The following is a 10,336-nucleotide window of genomic DNA, read 5'->3' as shown; positions in this document are numbered from 1 at the left end:
AGTGTTCACACAGATCTTTAAAGAGGAGAGCGGTCTGTACCAGGACAAGGTGTTCTGCTTCGTCCATCTGAGTGTTCAGGAGTTTTTGGCTGCTCTTCATGTTCATCGGACCTTCATTAACTCTGGAGTCAACCTGATGGAAGAAAAACAAACATCTGAGAGCCTTTCATTATCTAGAGACTCTAAACTAAATTCTCTCCATCAGAGAGCTGTTGACCAGGCCTTACAGAGTCCAAATGGACACCTGGACTTGTTCCTTCGCTTCCTCCTGGGACTTTCACTGCAGACCAAACAGAGACTCCTACAAGGTCTGCTGACACAGACAGGAAGTAGCTCACAGACCAATCATGAAAGTTCAGTACATCAAGGAGAAGATCAATGAGAATGTGTCTGCAGAGAAAAGCATCAATCTGTTCCACTGTCTGAATGAACTGAATGATCGTTCTCTAGTGGAGGAGATCCAACAGTCTCTGAGTTCAGGAAGTCTCTCCACAGATAAACTGTCCTGCTCAGTGGTCAGCTCTGGGTTTCATCTTAGTGTCATCAGGAAAAGATCTGGATGTGTTTGACCTGAAGAAATACTCTGCTTCAGAGGAGGTTCTTCTGAGGCTGCTGCCAGTGGTTAAAGCCTCCAACAAAGCTCTGTAAGGACACACATTGTCACTGTTTTTATTTTTAATAAAAATATGCTCATTATGAGGTAAATATTCATGTTTAATTTATGTTTTGGTGTATCGTTTCTTCAAAGTGTACCATTGGGGGTTGAGCAAAGAAGAAACAGACTTCCTATAGCATCTCAACATAGTGTTACATATTAAAGCAGCAAAACTCCTCCACTGCTAAAGTTGAAACTGGATTAATAAAGTTAATTGTGGAAATTTATAATACTCTTTCTAACCTCTTTGTTACCTGTAGTTCAGTCCTTTATGGCTGGAGGTTGAAAACTATAGAATGAAGAAGTTCAAACAAATATAAAGGTTGTGTAAAATAAGACAGTTCCTTCTCTGTCCAATAAAACATTGATGATCTGAAAGAACATAAATTTTCAGGAATTATTTAGTAACATATTTTCCTCCCTGTCTCCTCAGACTGAGTGTCTGTAACCTCTCAGAGAGAAGCTGTGAAGCTCTGTCCTCAGTTCTCAGCTCCCAGTCCTCCAGTCTCAGAGAACTGGACCTGAGTAACAACAACCTGCAGGATTCAGGAGTGAAGCTTCTCTCTGCTGGACTGAAGAGTCCAAACTGCAACCTGGAAACTCTCAGGTAACTCTGGGCTCTTGACGAATTGTTGCATCTTAGGGCAAAAGAAACATAATTACAGATCCATCCATCCATCAGTTCAGTCCTTGGTTTCTACCTCAATATTCTCATTTTCTCATCATGTGATGAATTGTGTGTCTGCAGCTTATCAGGCTGTTTGGTCTCAGAGGAAGGCTGTGCTTCTCTGGCCTCAGCTCTGACCTCCAACCCCTCCCATCTGAAAGAGTTGGACCTGAGCTACAATCATCCAGGAGACTCAGGAGTGAAGCTGCTGTCGGCTGGACTGAAGGATCCACACTGGAGACTGGAAGCTCTCAGGTATGGAGGAACCTGCTGCAGGAGCAGAGAAGGTCTGATAGAGGAGGAAGAGGGAGAAATGTCTTTAGTCAGTCTGCTGGCAAACATTTAGTTTGAAGCTGAATGTTTAATTTGATAATTAAATATTTAGACGCCTTATCTGGAGGCAGAGATCATCACCCAATTTTCTGGAATATTCTCCAGACTAAGAACGGATCACAAGGAAAATTAAAGAGTGGATGGTTTAATAGTTTAATAGGGACTCTGACTAAATTAATAAATTAAGTTCAGTTAGATTTCCATGATGATCCACTGATGGCAGAAAGACTTTAAGACAATATTTGATGGAGCTTCAGACCAATCAGCCCCAAGAAGCAAAGATGAGAAGAAAAGTAACTCCATGTTGGTCAGATGGATGTTAAAGTTCTGGGAGAGAAAAATAAAAAACTTTAGATTTTAAACAAAACTCACAACTTTCAGAATTTAATAAAATAAATTACATAAAAAGTGAAGAAAACAATTCATGAGGCAAAGAAAGAAAGTGAGAATTTTAACAGTTTCATCCATTTAGTAGTTTGATCTCCACCAGGGGGCGACATCTGGAAAATGATCAAAGAATGAAAGGAATCAGGAGAGAATGGAAATCCCTTGTTTTCTAGAGGAAATGAAGAATTGCAGTGAATGATGGTGAAAAAGTAGAATTGTGCTCTGTTGACTGGTAGAATTTAAAAAACAATAATAAAACCTTTTAGACAGATCCAAGAAAAGACGAATGTGTTCAGGTTTCCAGTCGTTGGAAAAACTTTTGGGAATGTTCAATAAAGTTTGGGAAAATTCCCAACGTGTTGGAAAACCAGGAAATATCCATCCGACCAATCAGATTCCAGATCCACAGCTCTGACGTCACATTTAGGATCAATAATGGAATGGTAATAAGAGAAAGAATCAGATTTTATTGATAAAGTAGAGGGATGATATCAGCCCATCAGATGGTTTAGAAGAGGGAGAGGAAGCATCATGGGACTGCAGAGGTCCTTCACCTGATTTTGTTTGGGACAAGAACTTTGTTCCTGACCTTAAGGACAGTTTTCATGTTTCTGTACGTAAGTAGATTTAATCCTGGAACTTTTACTCCACTACATTTTACTACATTTTACTACATTTTACATTCTACATTCTACATTTCTATAAATTGTTGTGTTACAAGTTACATCCAAGTCGCTTTGAGCTTTTTGATTTGTTGGTTAGTTTGAAAGTAATCAATGATTCTGGTGCCTTTGCCTCCCTGATATCATGAACTGATAACTTTCAAAAATTCAACATCAAATCTGAAAACATGTGGAGGCAAGTTAAGCTGCTAAACTCTGAGTTCTGGATCTGATATTTTCGGGGTAAGATGTAGCCTTCACACGTCTCATTCATGTTTTGCTACACTAGTAAACGTATGAACTTTTATCAGTCTATTCCAGGGGTTGGCAATTCCAGGCCTCGAGGGCCTCAAGGTCTCCTGAAACCTTTAGATGTGTTTCTACTTCAACACACCTGAGTCAAATAATGAGGTCATTAGCAGGACTCTGCAGAACTTCACTGCATTTAGGAGGCGGTTCAGGTATTTGATGCAGGTGTGTTGGACCAGGGAGAAACCTAAGAGTTGCAGGACACCGTCCCTCGAGGACCGGGAATGCCCACCCCTGGTCTTTACTCTTTCTGAACTTATAGGCCAGGGGTGGGCACTCCTGGTCCTCGAGGGCCGGTGTCCTGCAACTCTTAGTTGTCTCCCTGATCCAACACACCTGAATCCAATAGCTGAATCACCTCCTAAATGCAATCAAGTTCTCCAGAGACCTGCTAATGACCTCATTATTTGACTCAGGTGTGTTGAAGTAGATACATCTAAAAGTTGAAGGAGACCGGCCCTCGAGGACCTGGAGTGCCCACCCCTGTTATAGGCCCTATTCACATGTGCCACTCAGGTTGCGTTCCAAACTCTGTTATTCTTACATCAATTTGATACATTAGTTCCCCAATGTCGGTCCTCAAGGGCCGGCATCCTGCATGTTTTAGTTTTCTCCCTGATTTAACGCGCCTGGATAATTTGATGGCTCGTTAGACGCCTAAGAAGAACATTGACATGCTGAAAAGCTTGATACTACCAGCAGGGAGGGAACTAAAACGTGCAGGATGCCGGCCCTCGAGGACCAACTTTGGGGACGCCTGCATTAGGGGCTTCCGCATTTCCCATACATATGTCCTGGGTCACTTTTTAGCTGTTAAAACGGTTTAATCTGTTGTTTAACAGGTCCGTAACCTGGTTTTCTGAGCCGCCTTCAAACGCAACATGAACGCTGAGATGCTCGCGCGGGTCGTTTTACGGGAGTAGGGGGCAGTAAGGTTGTATGTGTTTAGGGTCACTCCCGTGTCAGGGAGTGATCTCGCAGAAATGGATGAGGGTTGTGATGGCGGGGAAAATGAAGGAACATGGAATATTCAAAAGCTAAAAACAACGCAGAAAATCGAGACAATAAACAGAATCGTCTCTTTCTGAGGCAGAAGGAGAAACAGTTGTGATGACAGACTTTAAAATAGTCTAGAAAACGGTCAACGAGGGTGTGTCCTTTGGTACGTGGAATCTAATAAAAATTACTATAGAAATTACCTCACTGGTTGGAAAAGTGAAACATGTTAAGTGATGAGAGATGGATCTTTATTGATCATTTGTAATGATGTTAAACAAAAAGAAAGGGCACTCAATTGGAAACTTCTCATCAAAGAGGTCAAAGGTCACATGTGGGGTACCCCAAGGTGCAGTCCTAGGACCCCTCTTATTCAATATTTATATTTTCCCACTAGCTCATCTATTCAATTGCTAGTGTTATAACAGAAAATAAAATTAGCTACCATAACTATGCGGATGACACACAGCTCTACATTATGATGTCACCAGGTGACCTTTGACCCCATCCAATCACTGAATAAATGCTTAGAGCAGATAAATGTGGATGTGCCAAAACTTTCTCCACTGAACAAAAATAAAACTGAAGTCATTATTTTTGGACCTAAAGAGGAACAATCTAGAGTTATAGATCTAGAGTTATAGATCTAGAGCTATAGATCTAGAGTCAATGCACAGCTTCAGTTATTACAACTAAAAACTAGCGATCAGGCCCGAAACCTGGGAGTAGTGATGGACTCGGACTTGAACCTCCAGAGCCACATAAAGACAGTAACAAAATCAGCCTTCTATCACCTGAAGAACATCTCCAGGATTAGAGGACTAATGTCTCAGCCAGATCTAGAGAAACTCATTCATGCGTTTATCTTTAGTCGCATTGATTATTGCAACAGCATCTTCACAGGCCTGTCCAACAAATCAATCAAACAGCTGCAGCTGATCCAGAAGCTGCTGCTCCTGCTCTCACTAGAACCAGGAAGATAGAGACATAACAGCAGTTTTAAAGTCCCTCCACTGGCTCCTTGTAGCTCAAAGAATAGATTTTAAAATACTGTTGTTAGTTTATAAATCACTGAACGGTTTAGCACCACAATACATTAAAGATCTGCTGTTGTTGTATCAACCTTCCAGACTCTCAGGTTCTGGTTCTGCTCTGCATCCAGAACCAGAACCAAGAGAGGAGAAGCAGCTTTCAGCATCTATGCACCAAAAATCTGGAACAAACTTCCAGAAAATTGTAAAAAACAGCTGAAACCCTGACTTCCTTTAAATCTTAACTAAAAACAGACCTGTTTAGAGTTTTATTTGAAATGTAATATGTATGGATTCGTATTTGTGGATATTTATTTATTTATTTATTTATTTCTTCCTGTTGTGGGCAACGGGGCCCGGCGAATACCCGTGGTTAAACGGACGGCGGAGTCTGGTGGTAACAGGCGCTTAAATTCCGTGACAAAAAGAAAGGAAAGAAAAAAAAGAAGAAAAAAAAAAACACTTGGTATTTTATTCTATGTTGCATGCCTTTGTGTTTTGTGTTTATGATGTAAAGCACTTTGAAATGCCTTGTAGCTGAAATGTGCTATACAATAAAATTTGATTGATTGAATATTAAAAAAGTCTTAGGTGAGAATGTAAGGGGAGAATGTTGGATAACAGGAAATGTGTATATGGCGTAATTTAGGTATTTCTCCTGATGTGCCAGTTGATGACATTAAATATGTCAGGAGGGAAAGTAGTTGAAGTCAGATGGTTGAAAAGGAACCAGGATGGAGAAAGGAGTGATAGCTTTTCTGTCATGATAAAGTTTGAAGAGAAAACTACCAGACAAAGTATTTGTGGGATATATGAGTTATGATGTTGGACCATTTATTCCTCTGCCTCTACAGTGTTTTAAATGTCAAAGTTTGGACATGTTGCAGTGGCATGCAAGGGGAAACAGAAGTGTGGGAGATGTGCTGGGGATCATGAGTATGAGAAATGTGAGGAGGGAGCTCCTTTAAAATGTTGTAATTGTGGAGGTGAACATAGTTCAGGTTTCAGGACATCCCCTGTCTACTAGAGCTCCCCCTGTACAAGAGCTGCAGAAGTACAGAAAATTAAAATTACTAATGGGATCCCTTCTGTAGAAGCGGCTGAAAAAGTGCCTGTCCAACCAATGATGCATCCAAAGAAAGTGATGGGGTAGAAGAAGGAAGTTCTAATTGTGGAATGCAATAAGATTAAAGTTGACACTATTCATGAGGAAAGAGGATTTTGTTTTATTCATGGTGGAGGTTATAAATTGCACTGATCAAACACAAAGGAAAACAGAAAAAATTCAAATCATTGTGAAGGCAGCACAAAAGTATCTTAATGTTAAGAATGCTAGCTGGGAGTCAAATAAGGAAAAACTGAATGAGACACAATCTTCTTTATTTTCATCATGCAGTGGTGGCCCTTCTTCTTCATGTTAGTTATATTCCATTTAAATGCAAGAAGTCTCATTAGTAATAGTCTGGAGTTCAAGAAATACATTTCTGATTTGATAATTAAACCTCATTTGATCTGCATTCAAGAAACTTGGTTTAAGCCCCAATTAGAGTTTGTAATCCCTGGATATTCAACAATTAGACATGATAGAAAGGAAAGACCAGGTGGGGGAGTGAAAACTTTTGTGCAAGATGGTAAAAGTTATAAAGTGGAATCAATAGGACAGAAATATGATCTTTTTTTTCCAGATCTTAATAACTATCAGATTTCAGTGATTCATTTGTATAATTCTAGCAAGAAGTTGAACATTCAAGATCTTAATGAATTAAATGTTCAGAATAAAGGAACGACTGTATGGTGCGGTGATTTTAATTCACATAATAGTTTATGGGGGTCTAAATACAGATTCAAATGGGTTAGTTATTGAAGAGTTTCTTGAATCATATTCACTGGTTTGTGTCAATGATAGATGTTCTACTAGATATGATTGTAATAGGGATTTAGAAAGTGTGTTAGATCTAACATTGGTGCAAAGGGAATAGCAGGAATTACATGTTGGGAGGTGCTGAGTGATTCTCCTATGGGATCATTTTCCAATTATAATGACGGTTGGTTCTAAAGTAGTTAAAGAACAGGAAGTAATGATCCCTAGATGGAGATTAAGTGAGGCTGATTGGGATTTATTTTAATATTTTGTTAAAAACCAGTTTGAAAAATTTGATGAAAACTTGTTTTTTGATGTGGAATTATGTAATTCAAAGATTGTGTCTGTTATTATTAATGCAGCTGAAAGTGTTATTTCTAAAACAGGGAAGGAGAAATAAAAAATCTACTCCATGGTGGAATGAGCAATGTGTAGTATTGCTATAAAGGGAACAAATAATGCTTTTAAATTGATGGCATACTGTTGAAGCTTTAATTCAATATAAGAAAACTCAGGCTATAGTTAGAAAGACAAAAAGGTGCTAAGAAGGCTTGTTGGAGGCAATATTGTAATTCTATTGGAAGAGAAACTAAGTTAGCTGAGATATGGAGAGTTATTAAGAAAATGAATGGTGTTAAGAAAAACATTTCCTTACCTGAACTAGAATTCAATGGGAAAATTGCTGTTAGTAATATAGAAAAGATAGTTTTTAGCAGAAACGTTGATTAAAGTACATAGTTCAGAAAATCTGTCTGAAGATATAAAGAGTTATAAAGAGAAGATTTTAGCTGAAATCCAGGAGTCACTAATAAGAAAATCATCTCAAATCAAGAGCTAGATTTGCCTTTACTATGAATGAGCTGAAAACAGCTAAACAGTCAACACCAGTAAAAGATGGACTTTGTTATATAATGCTTAAACATTTAATTATATATCGCTTACTGTTATTTTAAAATGTTTTAATCTGATTTGGGAGACAGGAATAATTCCTGCTGCATGGAAACAGTCAGTTATAATTCCTGTGTTGAAACCAGGTAAAAATCCTACAGACCCTTCAAACTATAGACCTTTAGCTCTTACATCTCAATTTGGGAAAATAATGGAGAGGATAGTAACAGAAAGACCATCATATTTTCTTGAAAGTAAAAATGTATTCTGTCCATATCAAAGTGGTTTTAGTGCAGGAAGAAATACGATGGATGTGAAACTGCCTGGAGTCAGAAGTAAGGAAACAAATAAAGAAATGGTGATAGCTGTGTTCTTTGATATAGAAAAGGCATATGATATGTTATGGAAAGACGGATTATTGATTAAACCAGAAAAACTTGGTTTTAGGGGAAGGTTTATAACTGTTTTAGATTTTCTGTTTGGTAGAGAAATGGAAGTTAGAGTTGCTTTTTCCTCTAGATACACAAACTACCACACAAGGTCGTGTGTGTAGTCCAATTCTGTTTAATATTATGATAAATGATATTTTTGATGGGATAGATATAAGTATAGGGAAATCTTTATTTGCTGATGATGGGGCTCTCTGGGTGCATCATCTCATATATTTACAGAAAAAGATGCAGGAGGCCATTTTGAAAGTTGGGCAAATAAATGGGGATTTAGGATGTCAGTTGTAAAATCTCAAGTGATGTTTTTATAGAAGAGGGTTAATTTAAAACTCTATAATCAGAAGCTTGATCAAGTGAATAAAGTGAGATTTTTAGGTGTCATCTTTGATGAAAAATTAACCTAAACCTAACCTAAATTAATAGAATTAGTTCAAAATAAATGTAAAAAAATGAATAATTTGTTGTCTTTCTGGGCAGGAATGTGGAGCTTCAAGAAGTGGCTGTTGGGAGTTTATCAGACTCTCATGAGATCTTCCTTAGATTATGGAGGTGTAGCATATATAGCAGCTGCTGACCATCAGTGGAGAAAACTTGATAGCGAACAAACACAAGGGTTACGGACATATTGTGGAGCTTTCAGATCATCTCCTTTAGCTGCTTTGCAAGTTGAAACTGGAGCTTCCTTTAAGATTCAGAAGACTGAAGCTGATGAATGTGTATTGGGTAAATCTACAGGGACATAATGACCATCATCCAACTGAGGCTGAGCTGCAGGACTGTTGGGAACATCATGAATCTGATTGTAATAGCTTTGGATGGATTGGGGAATTAAAAGCTCCCAGTTTCAGTCTGAACCAGTTCCAGTTTAGTTTTACGGTTCCACAGTCACCAATTCCACCTCAGTTATTTATCACAGCACAAGTTGATCTGCATGGAGCAGCGTCTCCTGCCATGAATGTCCCAGTAACGTTAAACTGGATTAATGTCAATAATCTCATATTTACAGTCATATTCAATAAATTAGAATATGGTTCCCATGAGGCTCGTTTGTCAGGTTTTAAAACAACTTCAGCAGATATTAAACATATTTTTCATTAGACCCACATTTCTGCATTCATTCTTTTTATTGATCTTTAATCTGATCAGAAATATTTTCATGAGCTGTAAGCAACAAATCATCATCATTAACAATTAAAAGCTTTAAAACAGTTTGTGGGGAATTAATCTGTATGATGTGTTAACTTGTGAGCCGAGTTACTGAAATACTTTTCATAAATAATGTAATTTATTGAAAATGACTGAAGTTAAGGATGTTAGAGAGACGCAGGTCATCCTGAAATTCTGATGCATAGAATCACAAATTTAATCTAAACTGTTACAGAGAGAAAACACAATAAAACATGATTTATCTGCTATTTGTTTATTACTGATTGTTCCTGTCTCAGTGGAGGACAATGTGTGTCTGAGAGACATGTAATGTCCATGTTTGCTGCTGAAAGAGACTGATGGTCTCACCCCCCTCCTCCTTTCAGGGTGGAGACTGCTGGAGGCCGATTCTTGACTCCAGGTCTGAGGAAATGTAAGTGTGTTTTTCATCTGATTCATGACAACAAAGCAGCTCACATTCAACCATCTTCAAACTGTCACATCACTCATTCAGGAGTCAAAGTGTCAATAAATGATCAATAACTGCAGCTGGATTGTGTTTGTTCTCCATCAGATTCCTGTCAACTCACCATCGACACAAACACAGTGAACAGAAACCTCAAACTGTCTGAAGACAACAGGAAGGTGACATTTGTGGAGAAGCTTCAGTCATATCCTGATCATCCAGACAGATTTATCATCCTCAGCTGCTGTGTAGAACTGGTCTGACTGGTCGCTGTTACTGGGAGGTCAAGTGGAGAGGAGAAGTTTATATATCAGTGAGTTACAGAAGAATCAGGAGGAAAGGACACAGTACAGACTGTTTGTTTGGATGTAATGATCATTCCTGGAGTCTGATCTGCTTTGATCGTCATGGTTACTCTGTCAGACACAATAACAGAGAAACTCGTCTCTCCTCCTCCTCTGACTCTAACAGAGTAGCAGTGTATGT

At 38.5% G+C, this 10,336-nt stretch overlaps 1 long non-coding RNA gene across 1 annotated transcript; it reads left to right on the top strand.

The window, feature by feature from the left end:
* Positions 1 to 521: 521 nt before the first annotated feature.
* LOC129352041 (uncharacterized) lies at positions 522 to 9,817 on the top strand. Its single transcript, XR_008604840.1, has 4 exons — positions 522 to 644; positions 1,089 to 1,262; positions 1,404 to 1,577; positions 9,771 to 9,817. It is a non-coding gene; the product is annotated as an uncharacterized LOC129352041 (long non-coding RNA).
* Positions 9,818 to 10,336: the final 519 nt, after the last annotated feature.

Source organism: Poeciliopsis prolifica, unplaced genomic scaffold, assembly GCF_027474105.1.
Source record: "Poeciliopsis prolifica strain line A6 unplaced genomic scaffold, Auburn_PproV2 SCAFFOLD071, whole genome shotgun sequence".
Classification (NCBI taxonomy): domain Eukaryota; kingdom Metazoa; phylum Chordata; class Actinopteri; order Cyprinodontiformes; family Poeciliidae; genus Poeciliopsis; species Poeciliopsis prolifica.
Note: the sequence above shows the minus strand (reverse complement) of the source record. Positions and strands in the feature narration are given on the sequence as shown.